A 25,570-nucleotide genomic window follows, 5' to 3' on the forward strand; every position below is an offset into this window, starting at 1 on the left:
CCTCCTCCATCTTGTAAATCAAGTAGGATCTCCCATCCTCCTGAAAGGTACTTAGATATTCTTACAGAGGATTTAGAAAAAATATTTTTTATGAAAGATAGGGACATTAGGAATGATCTCAAAATCTATGATGAGGCAATGTTAGATGTAGACTCCGAGAAATGGATGGAAGTGATGAAGTCAGAAATTGACTCCATGCATTTCAATCAAGTTTGGTCCTTAGTAGATTCACCTGAAGGTATTATACCTATTGGATGTAAATGGATTTACAAAAGAAAGATTGGGTTTGATGGTAAGGTAGAGACCTATAAAGCAAAGCTAGTCGTGAAAGGTTATAGTGAACATGAAGGCATTGACTATCATGAAACTTTTTCATCATAGCCATGATGAAATCCATTCATATTCTGCTTTCCATAGCAGTATTTCATGATTATGAAATTTGATAGATGGATGTAAAAATTATTTTTCTAAATGGATATCTTGAGGAAGATATCTATATGGAGCAACCTCTGGATTTCACGTCCAGTAATCGTGATCACAAGGTCTGCAAGCTGCAAAGGTCCATATATGGACTCAAGCAAGCATCTCGAAGTTGAAACACTCGCTTCATTGATGTGATCAAAATGTCGATTTCATCAAAAATTAGGAGAAGCCATGTGTGTACAAAAAGGTCACTAGGAGCACTATCACATTCTTCGTATTATACGTAGATGACATCCTCCTAATTGGAAATGATATTCCCATACTGACGTCGGTCAAAGTATGGTTGTCAAAAGAGTTTGTCATGAAAGATCTAGAAGAAACTTTCTACATTCTTGGTATAAAGGTCTATAGAGATAGATCTAAGAGAATGATAGGACTCTCATAGTATATGTACATAAAGTAGGTGCTGAAGAGGTTCAGCATGAAAAACTCCAAGAGGATCTTTAACCCCTTAGACATGGCATTCATCTCTCCAAGAAGATATGTCCTGATACACCTGAGGAGATCTAACATATGAGTAACATCTCTTATGCTTCAGTGATAGGAAGCCTCATATATGCCATGTTATGTACACGTCTTGATATAGCACTTGCCGTGAGTGTCACGAGTAGATATTAGGTGAATCCAAGTGAAGAACATAGGATTGCTATTAAAAATATCCTTAAGTACTCAAGAAGGACTATGAATTTGATGTTGGTCTTTGATGGAGGATTAAAGCTAAAAGTTGAGAGATACATCGATTCAGACTTTATGGCTGATATCGATGATAGAAAGTCTACATCGAGGTGTATCTTCTTATGCAATAGTGGTGTGGTTAGCTGAAAAAATTTTAAGTAGCTGATCATTGTAGATTCGATCATAGAAGCCGAGTATATTACCACCTCTGAAGCTGCTAAGGAAGCCTTTTGGTTCAAAAAGTTTGTTGTGGAGTTGGATGTGATGCCATCAGATGCCATTGCACTGCATTGCGACAATAACGACGCCATAGCCCTTGCTAAGGAGTCGAAGTCTCACCAGAAGTCCAAGTACATAGAGTGATGGTTTCACATCATATGCAAATATTTTGAAAAGAAGTTCGTCGAGGTGTAGAAAGTTGACTTTGCATTGAATGTGACGGACCTACTGACCAATCCTCTCCGCCAGCAGAAGATCGAAGCTCACTTTGAGAAGATGGATCTTAGGTATATGATCAATTGACTTTAGATCAAGTGGGAGTTTGTTAGATTTGTGCTCCAGAAGTCAATTGTTGGTTGACACATTATGTATTTTCAGAACTTAAACTTGTACTTGTAATTTTTTTTTATCTATAAAGAGCTTTTTCATTCCAATCATGTGTATGTATCCATGACTTGTCTTAAAAATTAACAAAGATAATTTTTATATATTTTTAAAGAGTTCAGAATTTGAGACATACATTAATTAGTGGTTAATTTCTAAATACTCCCAATCAACAGATCATCATGGAGGACAGTGATCAATCTATTTGAGATCGGTGCATGGTTCACCTCCCTTGAGGATAAATGAGTCTTGAGTCTGTGGTATAGAGACACTGGGGTGAAGGTGTGGGTGGTTGTTAGAGAATAACTTACACTGAGCATGACCAACATGAGAACCACATGGATGTCTACTCACTCGTCAGTGGTCTTCTCGATACTGCAGTGGTGTGAGTGGTCCTTTGACCTACGATGCCATTGACTATTCACAGTAAGGCTACTGAGTTTGACTGCACATTTTCTTGGTCTCTAGCCATTCGGATCTTTACTGTCTATGTTGGCTTCAGTAGATTTAGATTTGCTATTTGTAGTAGGATGCACCTAGATGAAATCTATCGACCTTAGTAGAAAAGGAGAAGTCTTATATGATTTGTGAGACTGAGTTCAGAAAGTCTTTGGCCAAAGCATGTGTGAATACTGAAAAAGAGTTTCTATGAGATTCACAAATGAACTCGAGTCGAGCCAATCTAGCATATGATTGATGATGGGATCTGATAAGTTTTTCATGACCTCCGTTAAGTCAGAACTCACGATAGAAAGACTGAATCATACGATAATTGTACCTAGAGGTTCGTACTTTAATTCTACTGGATTATCACTACATACTACTAGGTGTCATTGGTGGATTGTGAGACTCATCATATGTCATCTTGATGATCGATAGCCCTCGAATGTAGAATTGAAAATATTCCAATCTATCAAAAAGAGTTTTGATGATATTATGATGAAGATCACAATATATCTCACTACCAGATAGAATGGAACCTATGGGGTCACACATTAAGAGATTTAATCTTGAATTTATCAATTGGACTTATGAAGTTCCAATTGGATTAGGATTTATTGAAATCCTATTAGGTTTATGAGAACCATGCTAGCACATAGTTAAACCTAATTCTTCTTGAAACTTTGATTTGATCAAGTCCATAGCTTTAAACCTAACCTAAATCTATTTGGGTTTAATTGGAATCTTAATTATGAGTCCAAGAAGATTTGATTAAGTCAATTAATTGGCATAATTATCCTAGCATTATCTCTTCTTTATCTCCTAATTATCTCTAAGTGTGCTTGTGGAATAGATGAAAAATTGGGTGGCGCCTCTCTTCTCTTTTGGCAAATATTGGGTGCCAAATCCTAGAGGGATCCATCTCCTCTTATGTGTCATGGCATGGAGGAAAGAGAGTGGGGGCCACGTCTCATCTCTTTTGGCTAGAGATTCCTTTGTGGGGTGCCAAGAGTTGGCGCCCTAACTACTTGACAAGTATTCCATGGATGCCTCTTGTACATGCTTTAAGGGGCTAATTATATATCATTTATATCTGATTTTAATTGGCATAAATTAGATTAAAAAGTAGAGAATTTTTATGAGATAAGGATCTACTTTTTTAAGATAATTGGGTTGCTAATATGTGTCAGGATAATATCTATATTAAGGGAGGTCTCTAAGATTTTTTGTTAATAGAATTTTAATGAACAAAATTCCTCTCTCCCTCTCCATGCCTTCTCTCCTCCCTCTCTTCCTTTCCATGTCCAAAAGTTGGGTGCCCCTCTTCCACATGCCAGGAAGAAGTGTTGGTGACTTAGAGATTGAAGATTAAGGAGAAGAGGATGAAGAAGGCTGCTAATCAAGGAGTTGATCCTGCAGTCCTGATCAAAGAGTTGATTAAAGCATTCAAGACTGAGATTCTTCTTGGGAATAAGAGTCTTCTACATGGAGAAAAAAATTTGAGATCGATCTCGGTGGATACCGTAGAGGTCGGACATGTGTGCGGCTCAAACTTTTGTGAATCTGAGATCATCAAAAGCAGTGAATATCTACCCGCACCAAGGTAATGAGATCTGATCTCATATGTATTTTTAAATTTTAGATTATTGATATGTATTTTCTCCTGAGCTTGGGTAGGTTTAGATTTGATATCTTGCATATGGGGTTAGAGGGTTTAACCTATTTGATTTTTCACTGTCTGTTTTTAAAGTTTTAAAATCTACACATGCTGCCTATCCATTTTTCCAACACGAACACATCGTCTTGGAAAGATTAATACCATGCCTAAGAGGTAAGAGTCCTCTTTTAGAGTTTTTCATGCTAAATCTCTTCAGTATTTTTTTTATGTCAGCTTTTGTGACAGGCCTAGCATCCGTTTAGATCTATCCCTATAGATCTTAATTCTGAGAATATAAGATGCTTCCCCTAGGTCTTTCATAGAGAATTCTTTGAACAACTATCTTTTGATCATGGTCAGCATGGGAATATCATTCTCAATGAGAAGAATATCATCCACGTATAATATGAGGAATATTATTGCACTTCTACTGATCCTTTTGTATACACATAGTTTTCCTTCATTTTTTATGAAATCAAACGATTTGATCGCATCATCAAAATGATGATTCCAACTTCGAGAAGCTTGCTTTAATCCATATATAGATCTTTGCAGTTTACAGACTCTGTGATCACCATCTCCAGATGTGAAACTCATAGGCTGCTCAATACAGATATCTTCCTCAAGATATCCATTCAGGAAGATAGTTTTTACATCCATCTGTCAGATTTTATAATCATAGTAAGCTGCAATAGTAAGCAGAGTGTGGATGGATTTCTACATGGCTACGGATGAGAAGATTTTTTGATAGTCAATGCCCTTGCACTGACTATAATCTTTTGTCACAAACCTAGCTTATAGGTCTCTACCTTACCATCGACACCTATTTTTTTTTTGTAGATCCATTTACACCTAATAGGTATAATACCCTCAGGTGGATCCACTAAGGTCCATACTTGGTTCGAGTGCATCGAGTCAATTTCTGACTTCATCACATCTAATCATTTCTCAAAATTGATGTCAAACATTCCTCGTCAAAGATTTTAGGATTATCACCATGATCTTTATCTCCCATAAGGAATATTTTCTTTACTTTCTCCGTAAGTATACCAATCTATCTTTCAGGAGGTCGGGAGACTACTAAATCTATGAGGTGGTAGAGGAAAGTTAACTACTAGCTCATAAATAATGAGTTTCTGAGGATCTATAGCTTTTTGCTCTTTAGAAAATTTTTCTTCGAGCTCAACCAACCTCCCACTACCACTATCCCAGATAATCTATTTTTTTAGGAATATAGCATTGTGACTCACAATCCATTGTGATCTTGTGTAAAGTAGAAGTAGTATCCCATTGATTCTTTTGGATACGCTATAAAATGAGCTATTACAGATCTATCTTCTAATTTATTAGCCATCTATCTCTTGACATAGGTCGGACATCCTCAAGTCTTAAGATAACTTAGACTCAACTGCTTACCGTACCATTTCTCATATGGTGTGGTAGGAATGGACTTTGATGGAACCCTATTCAACAGGTGAATGATAGTTAATAAGGCATATCCCCAAAGATATAAGAGTAGATCAGTGAAGCTCATCATAGACCTGACCATATCCAATAGAATCCTATTCTTCCTTTCAGATACCCCATTGAGCTGAGGTATTCTGAGAGGAGTCCATTGAGAGACTATGTCGTTGTCTTTGAGATATCTCAAAAATTTTTGACTAAGGTATTTACCTTCTCAATCAGATCAAAAAACCTTAATGAGCTTGTCTATTTGCTTTTCTACTTTATGTCTGAATTTCTTGAACTTTTCAAAGGCTTCAGACTTATGTTTTATCAGATACACATACCCATACCTAGACTGATTATCGATAAAGGTAATGAAGTAGCTATAACCACCCCTAGCCTGCACATCAAATGGCCCACACATGTCGGTGTGTACCAAGACAAGTTACTAAGTGGCCCTTTCCCCATGTCCTACAAAGGGTAACTTGGTCATTTTTTCTTGAAGGCAAGATTTACAAGCTGGATACGACTCTGGATTAAGAGAGCCAAGGATCCCATCTTTTTTTAGTTTGTTTATCTTGTCTTCTCCAATATGGCCTAGTCTATGATGTCATAAGTATTTCTGATTAATTTCATCTTTGGATCTCTTTTGTTCTACGATACTCATTATTTGTTCGTTTAAATTCACATTCGCATCAATATATCAGTGAAATAGACTGTCAATTAAAAGATCTCGTGTAACCAATTTATTTCATAAATAAATGAAACAAAAGTCTTTATTGAAACTAATTTCAAAACCTTTCTGTGCTAGTACAGACACGAAAATCAAATTCTGATTAGCTACAGGAACATAATAATAGTCCTTTAAATCTAATCTAAAATCAGACGATAATCAAAGAGGATAAGTACCAACGGCTTCTGCAGTAATTTTTGCTCCATTACCGACCCGAAAGATCATATCACTTTTTCTCAACCTCCTACTTTCTATTAGACCCTGCATTGAGGTACATATATGAGCACTTGAGCCAGAGTTTAATACCCAACTAGAAGTAAAAGAAACTATAAGGTTAGATTTAATTACGAGTATACCTTCTGAAGGTTTATCATCCTTTTTGGTCTTTAAGCTCTCAAGTATATTGGACAATTCCTTCTCCAATGGCCTTCAGCATTACAGTGAAAACACTTTTTCTTTGCCTCAGACTTCTTAGAAACTTTCTTGGCTAGTTCTCTTTCTTCTACTTCTTAGCAGATTTAGTTTTCTTCTTCCCAGTAGACTTTCTCTTGGAAGAAGTCCACTCCAGAGTGAGAACAGTGCCCCTTAAACTCTTCAAGGTTCCTTCTGTAGTGACCAACATGTTGATCAGTTTGGGTATAGTGTAATCAAGTTTGTTCACATGAAAATTTATAATAAATTGACTATATAAACTCGTAAGGGATTGAAGGATCAAATCCATCTATAATTCTTTTTGCATATTAAGTCCGAGCTTTTCAAGCTCCTCAATATCCTTGATCACTGTCATACAGTGCTCATGGACAGATTGCTCTTCATGTATCTTTAAATTGAAGAGTCTTTTGGACACTTCGAAGTACGCAGTATGGCTTTACTCACCATACAACTCTTACAGATGAGTTATCATAGCCTTGACAATGGGCATATGCTCATGCTGGCTTTCCAACTCGTTTGACATAGATGCCAACATATAGCACTTAACCCGATTGTCTTCATCCGTTCACTTTTCATAAGCAGCTCTTTACTCAGCAGTAGGACGGTTTGATACTACTATAGATTCCTGATTGAGTATATGACCTAATTTTTTTGAGGTCAGGATAATCTTAAAGTTTTTGAGCCAGTCTTTTTAATTAGTTCTAGTCAAATGATTGGTTTTAAGGATGCAGGCTAGAGGGTTTGAGGCTGACATGGCTTAACTGCGAGAGTAGAGATTTAAGTTAGGCTTTTGTACTTAATATTATATTTGTTCTAAGAATTTTAAGATGAAAACAATGACTTTCACTAATTTTTTGGATCCCTCCACTCTCCGAGAAAGAAATAAAAATCCTGACATGACAAAAAAATTCATAGTGGGTGCTGCGGTCCCACCGATGCCATGCACCTCACCTAACAGTTATTAGTAATATGCACACTGATGCGTAGGTAACTCTTTGTCCAGATGCTTCTCTAAGCATGTTGCAGCGATTTGATCTCTAAGTCATGTGGGCTCACCTAACAGTTATTGACCACACTCTTTAGTTAAGCCTGATCTACTGTTCACAAGCAGGTGCAAGACTGTCATTGGGCCCCTCACCTAATAGTTATTGGGTCTAACCCCATCCTCACCCTAGAGCAACTCTTTGCTAATAGAGTGGTTGCGTATTCTCGATGCAACTGAACCACTGTGACTAGCCGAGAATAATTAATGCTAGTAGCACGCCCGCACATCTACAACGGTAGAAGACCTATGGACTTAATATTTGTGGGGAGGTTTTAGATTTAGGTCTTATCTAATCAATCATCATATGACCAATCTAATTGACATGGCCTAAACCAAACCACTGAGCAACCTTATTCAAGACCCAATCTTCCAAATTAGCATGATAAGTGGAGATCGATGGGGGTCTCCCCGTTGCTTTCCTTAAACATCAATAAATTGACTAGATAAATAAACAGAACTAATTAAATAACCACATCTCAATTACTTTCCTTAAACATCAATAAGTCAATTGATCCAAATAGGTTAACTTAAGTAAATCGGCTCAAACTATCGAGCCAAATTAGGTCCTTAGGTTAATCGATTCTACATATGAGATTCAATCGATTTGATCAATAACAATTGTATGATCATTTAACTTAATTGATCTAATCTTAATTAATACTTAACTCGATTTGATCAATTACTTAATCAAATTAGTCTCATATGATTCAAATCAAAAACTCTAGATGCAATCCTATTATATGACCTAATTTTTGAATTTTTCATAACTAAAATATTCATGCACAAACATAAATTTTAGATTCAAAAATTAAATTTTTGATCTAAATTCTTTGCATGAAAGTAAGTTTTAAATCATGAAAATAATTTTCAAATTTAACATACAAACATATATCTCATATATGCATGTAAAATTTAGATCTAAATAAAATTCAGATCGATAACATGATGTCATATATCTCATATACTAATCATGGATCATATTGAAAGTAATTTTATGACCTAAACATGCAATCATATATCTTATATATGAATCATGAATCAGGTCATATAAAATTTTAGATTTATGTATGCATCTACATATCATATGAACATGAACTAAAAATCATTTTAGATTAAAATTCAGATCTATGCATGCTTTCACATATCAACTATATATTCAAAAATCAAATTCAAAATTAAATTTTAGATTCAAAAATTTATCTACACATCTCATGTATCAAAAAAAAAAAGATTTTGAAACTCCTTTCAAAACATATATGATAATTTCATGCATATGAAATCCATAGCTCTGATACCACTATTGGAATTCATGTGTTGGGGCATACATGTGTATTTCAAAACTTTCTTTTCTAAATATCAAAGTGGAATAGTAGATTAAAATATTTTTAATCTTTATCATGCATGTATAAAATATAAATCATAAAGATCTACTTCATATGCTGAAATTGTACATATGCTGAAATTTAACATGTGATCAAATCAAATACCTGTTTCACAATTTCTTTCTTCAAATTTGGATCTGAAAGAGAAGAGACTTTCTTCTAGTCACATAAGTATCTGACTTCTATGAGTATCCACTCAAAATCAGCTTGGAATGTCCTCTTAAGATTGAATTTTTTTCTCTAAAAAAAATTCAGTCAGCTGAATCTAAACGCAGCTTGGATCGCGATCAACTCTTGATATCTTATGTTGATCTTTTTTTTTCTTTTTCTCTTGCCTTTCTACCCTTGCTTGTACTACTACCAAGCACCAGAAACTAGCACCAAAGTGGATGCCCAATAGCCTTGGGCATGGAGAAGAAGTGGGACCCCAAGAACAAGGACATGTGGACATCCAAGGGGAGAAGAGAAAGGGAGGAGAAGAGAGGGCATGGGGGCTCTCTTTGATGTGCGTGGGCTGCTGGTTGAAATGTCTAGGGACCTTAGGAGAGGTTCCTTTAAATAGCCATAAGGATTGAATTCTATTCAATCACATAATACAAGTCCTACTTGAATTGAGTTTCCGAATAACTTAAGTTATTTGAGTTCCCTTAGGAAGCCTATTAGGCACCAACTCTTGGAGCCCTTATATCCACATAAAAACATCCCAAAGTATACCCAAGAGATACCCCATATGGGATCTATAAGCCCTCTAATCATGGGACACGTCCAACTTGATCAAATCAAGTGGCACCTCATAATAACTATCAAGGAATATTAATTAAAGACTTGCACCCTTAATTCATATGATCTAAAATCTTAGACATCCAACAATTGGAGTTTAATGAATCTAATTCATGTAGGTTATTAGCAGATAATTAAATTTAAATTATCTTATCAAATAAGAAATCTAAACATAAAAAAAAAATTGGGTCCAGCCATATGCTAGCAAGGTTAAGCTAAAGGTTCTTACCAAAATTCTACTGCTCCTTGGATCAAGTCTGAGCATCTAGATTGAGGTCCCTATTGCTCCTCAAATCGAGATCTTTCTATTGCTCTGCTACCATGGGGACCAGTCGTACATATTTCTGATATATACTAGTCATCCTCATTGTTGGTCCCCATGTTTGTTATTTAAAAAATAATAGGATTAGTATACTACGGTTCCTCCTTTAACCCGGAGGCTCTGATACCATGGGGATGGCAAGACTGATGGAGGGAGCCTCCTGGTTAAAGGAGGAATCATAGTATACCTAATCTTAATCCTAAGGTTTATATACTGGAATCTATGAGTAGGATCTTGCGCACTCTAAAATAATAGAGAGCGAGGCCCGCCAAGACACTACTAATAGATTACAGATTAACTATGAACTATAAACTAAACTTTCAAAGACTAAGGCTCAAGTTTCGGACTTTCACCACCATAAGTCTTCTGAGGTACAGATATAGTACATAGTTTAGTTAATCCAGACTAATATATACTAAACTATCTATATCTATTTTAGATCTATATTAAGACTAATGATCTAAATCTATTCTACCAGGACTTATACTATAATTCTAATCTATATTACTATGACTCTATTTTACCAGAATGAGAACTCTACTCTATTAAGACTTATCTAATCTATCTATATTACCTAATAAGTCACTTATCCTATGATTATCTAATCCTAGTTGGATTGCCTAATTCTAGACTATAGGTACTAAGGGTGGACAATGGACATACTACTAGGTAGACACTGGACTATAAGTCTTCTAAAGGTGAACCTAAAGATAAATTCTAAAGTTAGACAATACTAACACCTAAGATTGGATATTATGGATGAACAATCCTAAACTATGAGTGAACCTAAGGTTGATCTCTAAATTTGGACACTATGGGTAGATGGACAATACTAAGATTAGACACCTAGGGTTGAACACTAAGGTTGGACACCTAAGGCTGGACATCTAACACTATTGGTGAGCACAAAGTGGAAGCTACTAGGCAGACACTATGGTGGATGATATGGACAGAGTGGACGCTACTATGGATGCTATGGTGGGCACTATGAGATGAACACTGTAGGATGCACACTACGGGGTGAACTCTATAGGTTGTCCTAAAGGTTGTTTACAGGTTAAGATACTTAAGGGCTACCTATCTAAGGGTTACCTATAGTCACACTATAGGTTACCTAAGGATGACACTAAGGTTACTAGGTTACCTATGGGTGGTTTCCTAAGGTTACGCTATGGGTTACCTATGGGTTTCCTAAAGGTTACCTAAAGGCTTACCTAAGGTTAACTAAAGGTTACTAATTTACAAACTAAGTTTCCTAAAGGGTTATCCTAAAGGTATACTACGAGTTACACTGAAGGTTACCTATGGATAATTAAGAGTTATACCTAAGTTATCTAAAATTTTCTTAAGTTATACTATGAACTAAACTATGAGTTACCAGTTACCTAAGGTTACTTACTAACTAAGTTACCAACAGATTATTTTTTTTAATTTTTAATTTTTAATTTTTTATATTTTTTTAGTAGAGTTTAATCTATGTTAAACATTCTTATCCTATTATCTATGTGTAAGTTACCTACTTACTATAATTTTTTATAAATTTTTTAAATAGTAATTAAATAGTACTAAAATAGTTTGTAAATAGTATTTTTGAAATAGTATTTTGAAATGATGGGTGCTTAGGAGAATGATGAAGGAAAGAATATGAAACATGCAAATAGTATTTTTACTATGCAAATAGTATTTTGTGAAATAGTAATTCTGTAGAAATAGTAATGAATTGTACTATGAATAATAACTATGAATATAGGATGCATGCAATGATGGAAAAGGATGAAATTAAAGCTTATTCTAAAGGTAAATAACAAATGTTAAAGATTTAAAACAATATTTAAACAAAATAACTAAATATAAAACTTTATTTAAACATCATTTAAAGCATACATGCATGGAGGTGTTCATATAAAAGCTTACACGATGAAGAAAGCAAGGAACAAGATGAATAGGACTATGGAGATCGCTTGAAGGTTGCTTCTCTCTAACTCTGGACTTTGAATACAGGCTTCAACTTTTGAACAGAACTCTGAACAGGACTTTGGAAGGACTCAAAACTTTGGATCCCAAACTATTCTTGGGATATAGGATTTTGAATACAAGACAGGAGGAAGAAGAGAATTATTTGGTGGAACACTCTCACTCTGATTTGTAACTTTTACCTGACATATGATCTTCAATAAGCTCTCCAGGGAAGCCATTGGCTCTTAGAATTGCCCTTGAAGCACTATTGAGGCTCCTCCTCCAATGCTGACATATGGGGTCTTTTTATAGAAGCTTTGGTTGGTGTTTGCTTGGGCTTCAAGTAACTTGATGCTGAAGTAACTTGACAATGAAGTAACTTTGTCGGTGAGGTGGCAACTTTGTCGGTGAGGTGGCCTACTGATGAGGTGGCTTGCTGGTGAAGTATTTTACTGACTTTGTTGGTGAAGTATCTTGTTGGTGAAGTAACTTTACTGATGACATAGTGAAATATTTTGGATGGAGCATCTGCTAATTTGGAAGGAATCTCTGCTACTTGTTGATGAAGAGACAATTTTTATTGGTTGTATGACTTGGATGGAGCATCTACTATTTGTTGCTTTTAAAGAAAATTTCTTAAATTTTGAATGTAATCAACTTGAAGAATGATTAGCATTGTTTTTTTTTCCTTCTTCTTTGGTACTATTTTTATAAAATTTCTTCTTTAGTATTGGATTGTGTAGTTGAGCTACCAGAAGAAGATTCTTCTTCATTAATTTGGGCAAGTGATTCAAGAAGTAGTTTTTTGTATTCTGATTTGGATTTGGCTTCTATAAGTTTAAAACTGGTGAAGGTTTTTTGTTGAATGAATTTGTCTGTAGAAGGTTCAAGTGGATTTTAGAAATTTTTGGAAATCCATTCAAGGACTTTAGATTTAGTGGCTTTCTCAGGATTAAATTCTTGCCACCACTTTATTTTAAACTTTCTTCTAAGGGCAGTAGGAAATGGAGGATTTTGGATAAAAGTGTATTCCCAACAAGTGATCCATGATAAGGCAAACTGAGAAGAAAAATTAAGAAGAAATGAAAATTTTTGTTCTCTAGGTTTTAGTTGGTAATGTTTGTAATAGGCTTCAAAACCTTCTTGGACAGAGGATGGAAGAATCTTAGTAGTAGGTCCAAAATATTTCTACCACTTAGAAAATCAATAGGAAAATTTGTCTGATACCCCTGTCTTAAAATAGAAGAACCATGAATGCTTAAAATCATTGTTTTTGAAAAGGAATGCAAAATACCATGCATTTTGGTAGTCCCAGTAGTTAAAAAATTGAGGATCAAATTTTTGAGAAAATCTTTTAAAATTATTGGGGTTATCATTCCAATCTGTTGGCATTAAGATTTTAAAGATTTGTGCTGATGAATGTGGAATTTCTAATGGATTTACCTAATCTTTATGGTATTTAAAAGCCACAGAATTTGTTTCTGTTAAAATGTATTCATAAAACTTTTGTATTTTTAATGGATCATATGGTTGAAAATGCCATCCATGTGGAAAGATTTTTTCTACTATTTACCTAGGGGTGTTTTCAAAATACTCATCTTCTATAGTGAGGATTAGTTGTTGTTGGGTTTTATCAATATACTTTGAAAAGAAGGATCTTTGAGGAAAGCTTTGAATTGGTGTAGGATCAGAAATTCTCACAATCAATTTTTGTTTTAAGTCTAATTATTGAAGAGTTTTTTGAAAAATTTCTTCAACTACTTTTTCAAAAATTTCCATATCATTAAGGCTGGATTTGCTTGTGCTATATTAGCTAATTCTTCTGTGATTAGGTTTGGGTAACTCTCAACTGGAATTTTTTGTTCCTTTTTTGGTTTTGTATCAGTTTGGTACCAAGATAATTATTTTGGAGGAAAAAGTTTTGGAGATAGAATTTGTCCTAGGGAGACAAGACCTCGACTAGAGGTGGGTTTAGTGACTGGAAGTTTTGAGGCTATAGTTTTCTTAGGAGCCATTTTTGAATAAACTTTTCTGTAGAAATTCACGGGATAGGAAATCAGGTAAAGAGTTATTTTTTCCCTCTATGAACTCAATATTAAAATCAAAAATTAATAAAATAGCCTGCCATCTAGCAAATATCTGCTTGGATGCCAAGTTTTTTACATCTTTTTTCAAAACAAATTTTGAAGATCGGCAATCAACTCTTAATAAAAATTTTTGGTTTAGTAAATCACTTTGAAATTTGAGAAGGCATAAAACAATGGAAAGTATTTCTTTTTTTATGGTTGAGTAATTTTTCTGAGTAGCATTCCATAATCCTGAATGATATTGAACAAGTTATTCTTGGTTATCTTATTTTTACTTTAAAATACCTCCATAACCAATATTAGAGGCATTAGTTTCAACTATTTTGAATAGCTTGGGATCTGCTAAGTACAAACAAGGTAGGGATTTGATCTGTTCTTTTATCTTTTTAACTATTTGAGTATGCGTTGAGTTCCAAGGTGGTGGAGATTTTTTAAGCCTTTGATAGAGAGGTTTTGTGAGAGGCTGTAAGTTCTTATAATAATTTGAGACATAATTTAGACTTCCTAAAAATCTCTAAAGTTATTTTTTATCTAGAATCTCATCAGAAAATTTTTCTCCAAACTCTATAGATTTATGACGTGGTTTAGTAGTTTGATTATATATTTCATATCTTAAAAATCTTATTTTTGTCTTAAACAACTCCATTTTTCTTTCTAAAATTACTAGTCCATTTTTAATAATGGTTGATTCAAAGGTTTTTAAATGTTTTATATGTTGTTCAATTGATTTTGAGAAAATTAAAACATCATCTATATAAACTATTATAAATTTTGTAAGGAGATTGAAAATATCATTCATTATTTTTTAAAATTCAGAAAGTATATTTTTAAGGCCAAATGGCATAACATTCCATTCATATTGTCTGAATAGAACTGTGAAAGTTGTTTTATACCGATCTTTTTCACCTATTTGTATTTACCAAAATCCTGACTTTAAAGCGAATTTTGAGAATATTCTTGCCCCTATTATTCTACTTAATAGATTTTTTTTTATTTGGTAAAGGATATCTAATCCATTAAAGGGCATCATTTATGAATTTATAATTAATAACTAATCTAGGTACTCCTCTTTCTATTTCTGCTCTTTTCTGGACATAAAAAGCTACACCAACTTCATAGAGATTTGCTTTCTCTAATTAGTATTCTAGAGAGTAAGGTTTTTATTTCATTTTTGCAGAAACTTAAGATTTTCCTGTTCATTTGTATGGATCATGCTTTTTTGTTGGAATTTTTCTTTCATTGTAGTCTTTTCATAGGGCAGTTGGACTGTATGGTATTTTCTATTCCAAAAGGCATTAGGTAATTTAGAGGAGATTGTTTTTTGGAGTTGTATTTTTATCTTGTCAATAATTTCTCTTGTGGTTGGGGTTTCTAATCTTTTTTTCAATTCTTTACTGGTCTAATTCTTCTTTTAAAAATTCTAATTGTTTTTGTTTTTGATTAATTTGATTTAGAGATTGGATTCTAAGACTATTCAACTCTTTTAGATATGGAGGATTAATAAATTGGAATTTAGTTTCATGCCTATAAAGATTTGTTGAAATCCCATAATCATCAACTGAGAATGATTTAATGAGGTTTAAGAAAGGTGTTCCTAAGATTATCGACTGATTTAAATTTTTGATTAAAATGAAAGAAGTTTTTAAACATATTTTATCATTACATATATAGGCGTTTGATAATTTAAACTTTATTTTTAGGTTTGACCCATCTACAATATTTAATTTTTCTCTTGTTTTTTCAAAGTATTTAGTAGCTATCAATCCTTCTTGTATATAATTTGAATCTGCTCTAGAATCTATTAGGGCTATAGTATCAAGTTTAAATTCCTCTTTTATTACTAACGTAATTCTAACATACCATTTTTGAATAGTTATTTGTGTGACTAATCTTATGAAATCTAGGTTTTCTCTATCTTCATTTGTTTGATTTTTTATTTATTTGATTTCTATTTTTAATTGGTCAATTTCTATCTGAAAGTCTTAAATAGATAAGGACTTCTTTGGTTTATTTTTTCCTATGAATGTCTGTAGCTTTATTAAACATTCTTTTCTTTGGTTATTATCATCTATCTTGCTAATAAATTCTAATAGTAAATGTTGTTCTTTAGATATCATATAGATTTTCTTGTTATTTTGTTTGTGAAGGGCTTTATTCTAAATTTCATGATCTAGTAATTTTAAAAGTTACTGAGATTTAATATTTTAGGGGTTTAAAGTATGTTTTCTTGCTAAATTTCAGGATTAGATTCTTTTGAAGAGTTGATTTCTTCTAAATGATTCTTTTTCTAAATTAAGTTTTCTTCTTGTAGGCATGGGCAAAGGTATTTAACTACTCTATCAATATCTTTTTCTCAATAAATTTTTATTTTCTTATTCAGGCAATTACACTTATCTTTATTAATAAATATAGTTAAATATTTATTTTTAAGATTTGATTTACTATTAGGTTTAGGATTTATTCCAGGTTAACCTAGGTAACTTATTTTTATGGAATCTAGTGGGTTATATTTATCCATTATTAAGAGATTAATGTCTTACCTAAGAGATACTAAAGGAGGTTAATATAAAAAGTTAAATTTCTAAGTTAATTTCTAGGAAATAAATCTACCTATCTATAAGGGTTAGAATTCTAATTATCCTATTATGTTTCTAGATATTAAAGACTACAAAGAATAAAAATTCTATTTAGAGTTATCTATTCTATAAGGTTAGTATCTAAATATTAGCTATGACTAGGTTAGAGGTCTAATTACAAGAAGAATGAAAGAATGTACCTAAGAAAATTTCTAAGTAAGAATAAAAGAATAAGATTCCTAATAGCTTATCTAAGTAATATACAACTAGAGACTATACTATAAGGAATATAAAAGTGACACGATTGTAGAATGAATAAAAGAATAACTAATAGAAGAAGATACCTAATACCTAAATACTATTACCTAGGATATTCTACCTATATGTTAGACTCTTTACAAGATCCTTGCCATAACTCTATGATAACAATTTCAAGGGTGAAAAGAGTTAGTAAAAAAAATCAAGAAAAGATATCCATCTTAGGAGACTTAATAGTATTATTAAGATAAGAGGTCCTTTCCTTAAGAGACTTAATACAACAGGATCTGAAATAGTACCTACTTTAGGAGACTTAACACAGGAGGATCTGAAATGAGGATCTAAAATAGTTATCCAATTTAGATACCAAAAGAAGGGTTCTCTATGGTCTTTACTGCCTGCGTCTATAGTAGCTCTCCCTGGCCTTCATCGATAATGGCATGCCCTGAAGCAACCCAACACCCAAAGGTACATTTGAGTTTTTATCGGTTATACAATCCGTTAGTCGTACAACCCCTGTGCTCCTCAGACCAAGCTTAGGTGACTACCAGTTGTACAACCACTGTACTCTTCGAATCAAGCTAAAGGTTTTTATCAAAATTCTACTGCTCCATGGATCAAGCCTAAGCATCTAAATTGAGGCCCCTACTACTCTTCAAATCAAGATCTTTCAATACTACTTCTCCCTCCCCGGGCTCTGATACCATGGGGACCGCAGGACCGATAGAGGGAGCCTCCTGGTTAAAGGAAGAACCATAGTATACCTAATAATAATCCTAAAATTTATGTACTGAAATCTATGAGTAGGATCTTGCTCACTCTAAGATAACAGAGAGCGAGATTCATCAAAATACTACTAACAGATTACAGATCAACTATGAACTATAAACTAAACCTTCAAAGACTAAGGCTCAAGTTCAAGACTTTCACAGCCATAAGTCACCTAAGGTAAAAATATAGTACATAGTTCAGTTAATCCAGACTAATATATACTAAACTATCTATATCTATTCTCGATCTATATTAAGACTAATTATTTAAATCTATTCTATCAGAACTTATGCAATAATTCTAATTTATACTATTATGACTCTATTCTATCAGAACTAGAACTCTACTCTACTAAAACTTATCTAATCTATCTATATTACCTAATAAGTTACTTATCTTATGGTTATCTAATCCTAGTTGGGTTGCCTAATCCTAGACTATAGGTACTAAGGGTGGACAATGGACACACTACTGGGTAGACACTAGATTATAGGTCATCTAAAGATGAACCTAAAGATAAACTCTAAGGTTAGACGATACTAACACCTAAGGTTGGATACTATGAGTGAATAATCCTAAACTATGAGTGAACCTAAGGTTGGTCTCTAAATTTGGACATTATGGGTGGATGGACAATACTAAGGCTGGACACCTAGGGTTGGACACTAAGGTTGGACACCTAAGGCTGGACACCTAATACTATTGGTGAACACAGAGTGGAAGCTACTAGATAGACACTATGATTGATGATGTGGACCAAGTGGATGCTACTATGGATGCTATGGTGGGCACTATGAGATGAACACTAATGGATGGACATTACAGGGTGAACTCTACAGGTTGTCTTATAGGTTGCTTACAGGTTAAGGTACCTAAGAGTTACCTATCTAAGGGTTACCTATGGTCACATTATAGGTTACCTAAGGGTGACACTAATGTTACTGGGCTACCTATGGGTGGTTTCTTAAGGTTACGCTATGGGTTGCATATGGGTTTCCTAAAGATTTACCTATGGTTAACTAAAGGTTACTAATTTACAAACTAAGTTTCCTAAAGGGTTAACTTATGGTTATACTAAGAGTTATACTATGGATAACTATGAGTTAGACCTAAGTTATCTAAAGTTTTCTTAACTAAACTATGAGTTACCTAAGGTTACTAACTAAGTTACCTACAGGTTATCTTTTTTGATTTTTAATTTTTAATTTTTATGTATTTTTAGTAGAGTTTAATCTATGTTAAACATTACTTGTCCTATGTTAACTATGTATAAGTTACCTACTTACTACAACTTTTTATAATTTTTTTATAATTTTTATTTTTAAATAATATTTAAATAGTACTGGAATAGTTTGTAAATAGTATTTTTGAAATAGTATTTTGAAATGGTGGGTTGTCAGAAGAATGGCTGTTTTCGAAAGATAGAGCATGCAAATAGTAATTCTACTATGCAAATGGTATGCAAACAGTATTTTGTGAAATAGTAATTCCGCAGAAACAGTAATGAGTAGTACTATGAATAGTAACTATGAATGCAGGATGCATGCAACGATGAAAGAGGATGAAATTAAAGCTTATTTTAAAAATAAATAATAAATATTAAATATTTAAAATAATATTTAAACAGAATAACACAAAGAAACAAAGAAACTAAAACTTCATTAAAATATGCATGGGTATGTACATATGAAAACATATGGGAAACTTACATGATAAAGGAAATTAAAGAACAGTATGAATTTACAGAGGATGGAGATAGCTTGCAGGGGCTTACTTTTCTCTGGCTACGAACTACTGGATGCAAACTTTAAACTTTTGTACAGGACTTTTGAATAGAAACTCAAGAGACTATACAAGGGACTATACAAGAAACTATACAAGGAATACAAGATAGGAGGAAGAAGAGGATTATTTGGTGGAACACACACTCTCTGGCTTGTAACTTCTGCCTGACATATGATCTTCAATAAAATCTTCAAGAAAGCCATTGGTTCTTAGGATTGCTCTTGAAGCACTGTCGAGGCTCCTCCTCCAATGCTGGCATTTGGGATCTTCTTGAAGGGAAGGGAACAGTTTCCCTCCAGAATGCTCAGGTTGCATCTAAAAAGTTTCTCTATTGTTCTACTTGTTTATGGATCAAATTCTTATCTGAATCACAGTGAAACTAGGGATCAAATCTCAAATTATCTGATATAAACCTTCATGGAGGCCTGGATATGCAAACCCTCTATTTCGCATGCACATCAGACGCCACAGGAAAGCAGGATGAACTCCAATCCAATTGACTTCGCAACTCAATTAATCGAGAGATGAGATGTGATGATGTGACACCTCACACCAGTAGGTAGGATGTCCAAGAAGGATCCATGCCCAAGGAGAGGAGGCGGCAACAAAGGGAGAGATGTAGAAGATGAAGGACCTCTCTCTTCACACATCTGTCTCTCTCTTTTTCTCTTCTCTCAATTTGATTAGTTTGCTATTCTATTATCTTCTCTCATCCATAGGTAGAGACCCTCTCTATTTATAGATAATTCTCATGATCCAATGAGAGGAGAACTCTTTATTCAAATTTGATTTGAATTGGTCTAATACTCATGAAAGGACTCCTATATAAGATATAATTGCCATCACTTATGACATCCACTTTGCACCCACTCTCACACCCACTTGGGATGGCCCAAATAAGCACCAAATAAATTTTTGGTCATACTTCATGAGTGGATATTCTTAGTACAAGTAGAAATACTCATATCTCATCCAAAATAGGTCCGATTTGAAGTCGGTTCAAAATAATTTTGAAAGGTTGTCAATCCTAAATTTTTTAGGACTTTTGTATCAAGTCTAACTTAAATTTTAGATCTATTTAAGTCTAATTAATTCAAATTTAATCTAAAATTAATTAGTATTTAAATCTAATCTTTCATATGTTCCATGGATCATAGATAGAAATTGTTCATCCTCGGGATTAAATCTGAACCTCATGTGTAGTGCTAGTTAGATATAGTCAACTCTTCAAACCTGTTTGATCCATAACTCAATTCTCAATCAAGTTAGCTTATATGTTCAATCAAATCAAATACTTTCAGATTGGACATATAAACATATGTCAATTTCTTTCTACTTTGTCTGACTTGTGTGTGTAACTCCACAGGTTCAAACACTAAGTCGGTAGCACAGAAATAATTTCTGTACTAATCAAGATACCATCTAGCAATGGTTTTCGACGTCCAGATAGATCGAATTATTGCAAAAAAATATTCTAGAATCTATACTCATGGTTACCACATAATTCATCTTTTTGATCCTAGATGCTCTAGGATGGTCTCAGGTTAACTGTCAACCGAGATTGCTTCATCCACATTGTATTTCAACCTTTCAAATCCATCTCATGGATTACCCTGGCCAAAGATTTACTAAATTAAAATACAACGATACATCAACTCTAATAATCTGGAGGGGTCAATCTCATCTTGATCCACACATAGACTTCGCAAGTACTTAGTTGTACCTAATAGCCTTCCATCACTGCATTAAAAATTCATGTAGTTCGGTACCAAAGCACTGTGAGTTGCTTGCAAGTCACTATGATGATCTCAGATCTGAAGGATATTTATATCGATGTATTTCGCGAGCAGCTCTTGATAGCAGAATGCTCAGTAGGTGAGTCACTTGTTCAGTGATGATGTACTCTTACATCTCACCTGTATGCTATACCAATATCACTACACTCCTTGGTTAAGAGGATAATCAACCCATATGGCATACAACGACCTTCACTTGATAAACGTCATCATTCTGTAATGACGTATCATTTGGTCGCAAACTTGTTTAAGAACTATATGATAAATCCTCTCTTTATAGTACACTAGCATAGTTCTAGAAACTTCATCACAGTACAAGAGTTCAAAGAAGATGTCACTTCATGATAAAAAATATCAGAATAACTATTATTCAATAATCAATAATTCATATACAAGGATGAACTCAATCATCACATGATTGATTTTAGGACATAATTTCCAATAACTCTCACTTGGACTAAAGTCAATCGGGGTGGTATCTTATACCCATCTTTCATTTGAAGTCATCAAACTTTTTGATCTCGAGAGCTTTAGTGAAGAGGTCGGCTAGGTTCTCCTTTCTGTCGATCTTTGAAAGCTCGACGTCATCTCGATTCATGATCTCTCACATTAGGTGATAGCGGCGTAGAACATGTTTAGTGTGATGGTGTGACTTAGGTTCTTTCGCCTAAGCTATGGCACTGGAGCTGTCACAATACAGCAGGATATGACTTTCAATGGAAGGTATAACTCCCAGCTCAATAATGAACTTTCGCAACCACACCGCCTCCTTTACAGCATCCGATGCAGCAATGTATTCCGCTTCGCATACAGAATCGGCTACAATATGCTGCTTGAAATCTTTTCAGCAAATAGCTCCTCCATTCAAGGTAAATACATAGCCCGACACGCTTCTGCTGTCATCATAATCTGATTGAAAATTGAAATCAGTATATCCTATAAGTTTCAGATCAGAGTCTCCATAGATAAGCCATTGGTCTTTAGTATTTCTCAAATACTTAAGAATTACTTTTGCAATCTTTCAATGCTTCTCATTTGGATCTGACTGGTACCTACTTACTATCCCTAGTGAATAGATTACATTTAGTCTCGTACATGTCATAGCGTACATGATGGAACCCACTACCGAAGCATATGGTATTCTACTCATGCGCTCTCTCTCCTCAGGAGTTGTCGGATAATCCTTCTTAAAAAGAGTAATTCTATGGCCTATCGGAAGATAGCTTTTCTTAGAATTATTCATATTAAACTGCTTCAACAAGGTGTTAATGTACGTGGATTGGGACAATCCAAGCAACCTTCTAGATCTATCCCTATATATCTTCATCCCTAGGATGTAGGATGCTTCTCTCAAATCCTTCATGGAGAACTGTGATGATAACCATAGCTTCACACTGTGCAAAGCCGGGATGTCATTTTTTAGTAACAATATATCATCCACATACAGCATAAAAAAAATGATCACAAAATCACAAGCCTATTTGTAGATGCAAGGCTCTTCTCCATTCCTAATGAAGTCATACATTTTGATTACTTTATTAAAATGCATGTTCCATCTCCTCGATGCCTGCTTAAGTCCATAAATTGACCTTTTCAGCTTGCACACTTTCGACTCATCTGTGGATGTGAACCCTTCAGGTTGTATCATATACACCTCTTCTTCTAGCTCTCCATTAAGAAAAGCAGTTTTGACATCCATCTGTCAGATCTCATAATCTAAGTGTGCAGCGACAGCAAGCATAATTCGGATAGACTTAAGTATTGCCACAGGAGAGAACGTCTCATCATAGTCAATACCATAATGCTGACGGTAACCCTTAGCAACTAGATGGACTTTATAGGTCTCTACCTTTCCGTCCGCTCCTCTTTTTCTCTTGAAAATCTATTTACACCCTATGGATTTTATCCCTTTAGGCAGATCAACTAGTGTCCAGACACTATTGATCTCCATGAACTTCATCTCGAACTTCATGGTCTCAAGCCATTTTTAGGAGTCAGACCTTTGCATGGCCTCCATATAGGTGATTGGATCTTTATCATTCTCATCAAGTTCAATAGGATCATTGTCTTGGACCAGAAAATCATAATATCTATCTAGCTGACGTGGTACTCTACCGGATCTTCTTAATGGTGCGTCTACTGGCTCCGAATTTGATTTACCAATCGAACCCAAATCTGTATGTGTCGGTCCTTCTACCTCATAAACTTCATCAAGTTCAATTTTACAAGCATTAGCTCTTTCACCAAGGAACTCCTTTTGCAAAAAGACTGTCCGATTTCTGACAAACACCTTTTGTTCTGCAGCGAGGTAGAAGTAGTACCCTTTAGTTTTCTTTGGGTATCTAACGAACAAGCATCTATCGGACTTCGATCCAAGCTTATCTGTCTTTAAATGCTTGACATAAGTTGGACACCCCCAGACCTAAGATGTGAGAGCACCGGTTATGCCCAGTCCATATCTCATATGGAGTTTTATCGACAGACTTGCTGGGCACCTTATTCAAAATATGGCAGACAGTCTCTAGAGCATATCCCCAAAAGGATATTGGCAGACTGGAAAAGCCCATCATGAATCGGATCATGTCTAACTAGGTTCGATTCCTCCTCTCGGACACACCATTATGTTGTGGTATTTTAGGAGGGATCCATTGTGAGAGAATTCTATTTTCTTCTAGATATATCAGAAACTCATTGGTGAGGTATTCACCTTCTCGGTCTGACCGAAGGATCTTAATACTCTTTTCAGTTTCAACACGAAATTATTTGAACATTTTAAATAATTCTGACTTATGTTTCATAAGATAGACATACCCATACCTCGATAGATTGTCTGTAAACGTAATGTAGTAGTATCCTCCTCTGACACTTATATTCATAGGCCCACATACATCAGTATGTATTAGACCTAGGACATCACTGGCTCTTTCATCTTTTTCTTTAAAAAGTGACTTAGTCATCTTACCAAGTAAATAAGATTCACAGGTAGGCAATGATTCACAATCATCTATCTCAAGGACACATTCCTTGATCAACCTGTCAATCCTATTCTTGTTTACATGACCAAGCCTATAATGCCAAAGGTAGGATTTGCTGACATTATCTATTTTGGAATGTTTACTAGGTGTGTACATTACACTAACAGGCTGTGATATTATGTATATGTCATGTTTTAATTATCCACACATAATTGTAGTATCATTCATAATGATATCACAAAAATCATTCTTTATTATAAACTTATAACCAAGTTTGGCCAAAAAGTCTACAGAAATAATATTCATCATAAAAGAGAGACAATAATGATAATCATCTAACATGACACTACTGGACTCGAAGATGAGCTGCAAAGTTTTCAAGATCAGAACTGGAACAAGGCTTCCATCTCCAACGTTAAGGAACCACTTGCCCTCTCGAAATTTTCTACTTGCAGTCTCTGTAATGAATTATATATATTAATAGAACTTTCGATATCCAATACCCAGATAGCAATATCATAAATAGAGAAATTACAAGGTTTATCATATAAATACCTTATAAAGCAACTACTTGCCTCTTTCTCTTATTCTTAGGCCTGTTTGGATCAAGGGTGGCTATATAAGTAGGATAATTTTTTTTTCAATGACCCAGCTTCTTACAGAAGAAGCACTCTGCCTGGCTCTTGTCAACTTTTGATGGTTTACTTTGCTTGGGATTAGCGGCATGAAATTTTTGCACCTTTTTCTTCTTTCCTCTCCTAGAGGATCGACGCCCTGTAGATGAACCTCTCACTAAATTCACTGGCTCCTTTTGGAGCTAGTGATCCTTCTCAAAAGTCTGCAGTAATCCTAGCAAACTATAGTAGTTTACTACAGGCTTCGTCATTCTATAATGACTGAGAAAGGATAGGTAGGATTTTGATAGCGAATTGAGGATAGCATCTTTGTCTAACTATTCATGCAACGGAAAGCCAAGTTTGCTAAGGCATTCAATTTGCTCAATCATATATCATACATGATCGATGACTGAAGCTTCCTCTCGTATACGGGCATCGAACACTATGCAGGAGGTTTTATGTCTCTTCACATGTTCAGGGGTGTCGAAGGACTCATTCAATATTTGAATCATTTCCTCAGGCTACGCATCCTTGAACTTACGACTAAGTTCATTATTCATTGCTGCCTCATCACGTAACACACAGTCGTGCGATCATTGAGCCACTTCATGTAAGTATCTCTCGCAGCACGAGGAGCATTGGCTGTAGGTTCTTCAGGTGCCTGATCTGTAAGGACATACAAAATTCTCTCATGCACCAACATGATCTTCAACTTTCGATACCAGCTATCGAAGTTGGGTCCGGTGAGCT

Source organism: Elaeis guineensis, chromosome 8 (genome assembly GCF_000442705.2).
Source record: "Elaeis guineensis isolate ETL-2024a chromosome 8, EG11, whole genome shotgun sequence".
Taxonomy (NCBI): domain Eukaryota; kingdom Viridiplantae; phylum Streptophyta; class Magnoliopsida; order Arecales; family Arecaceae; genus Elaeis; species Elaeis guineensis.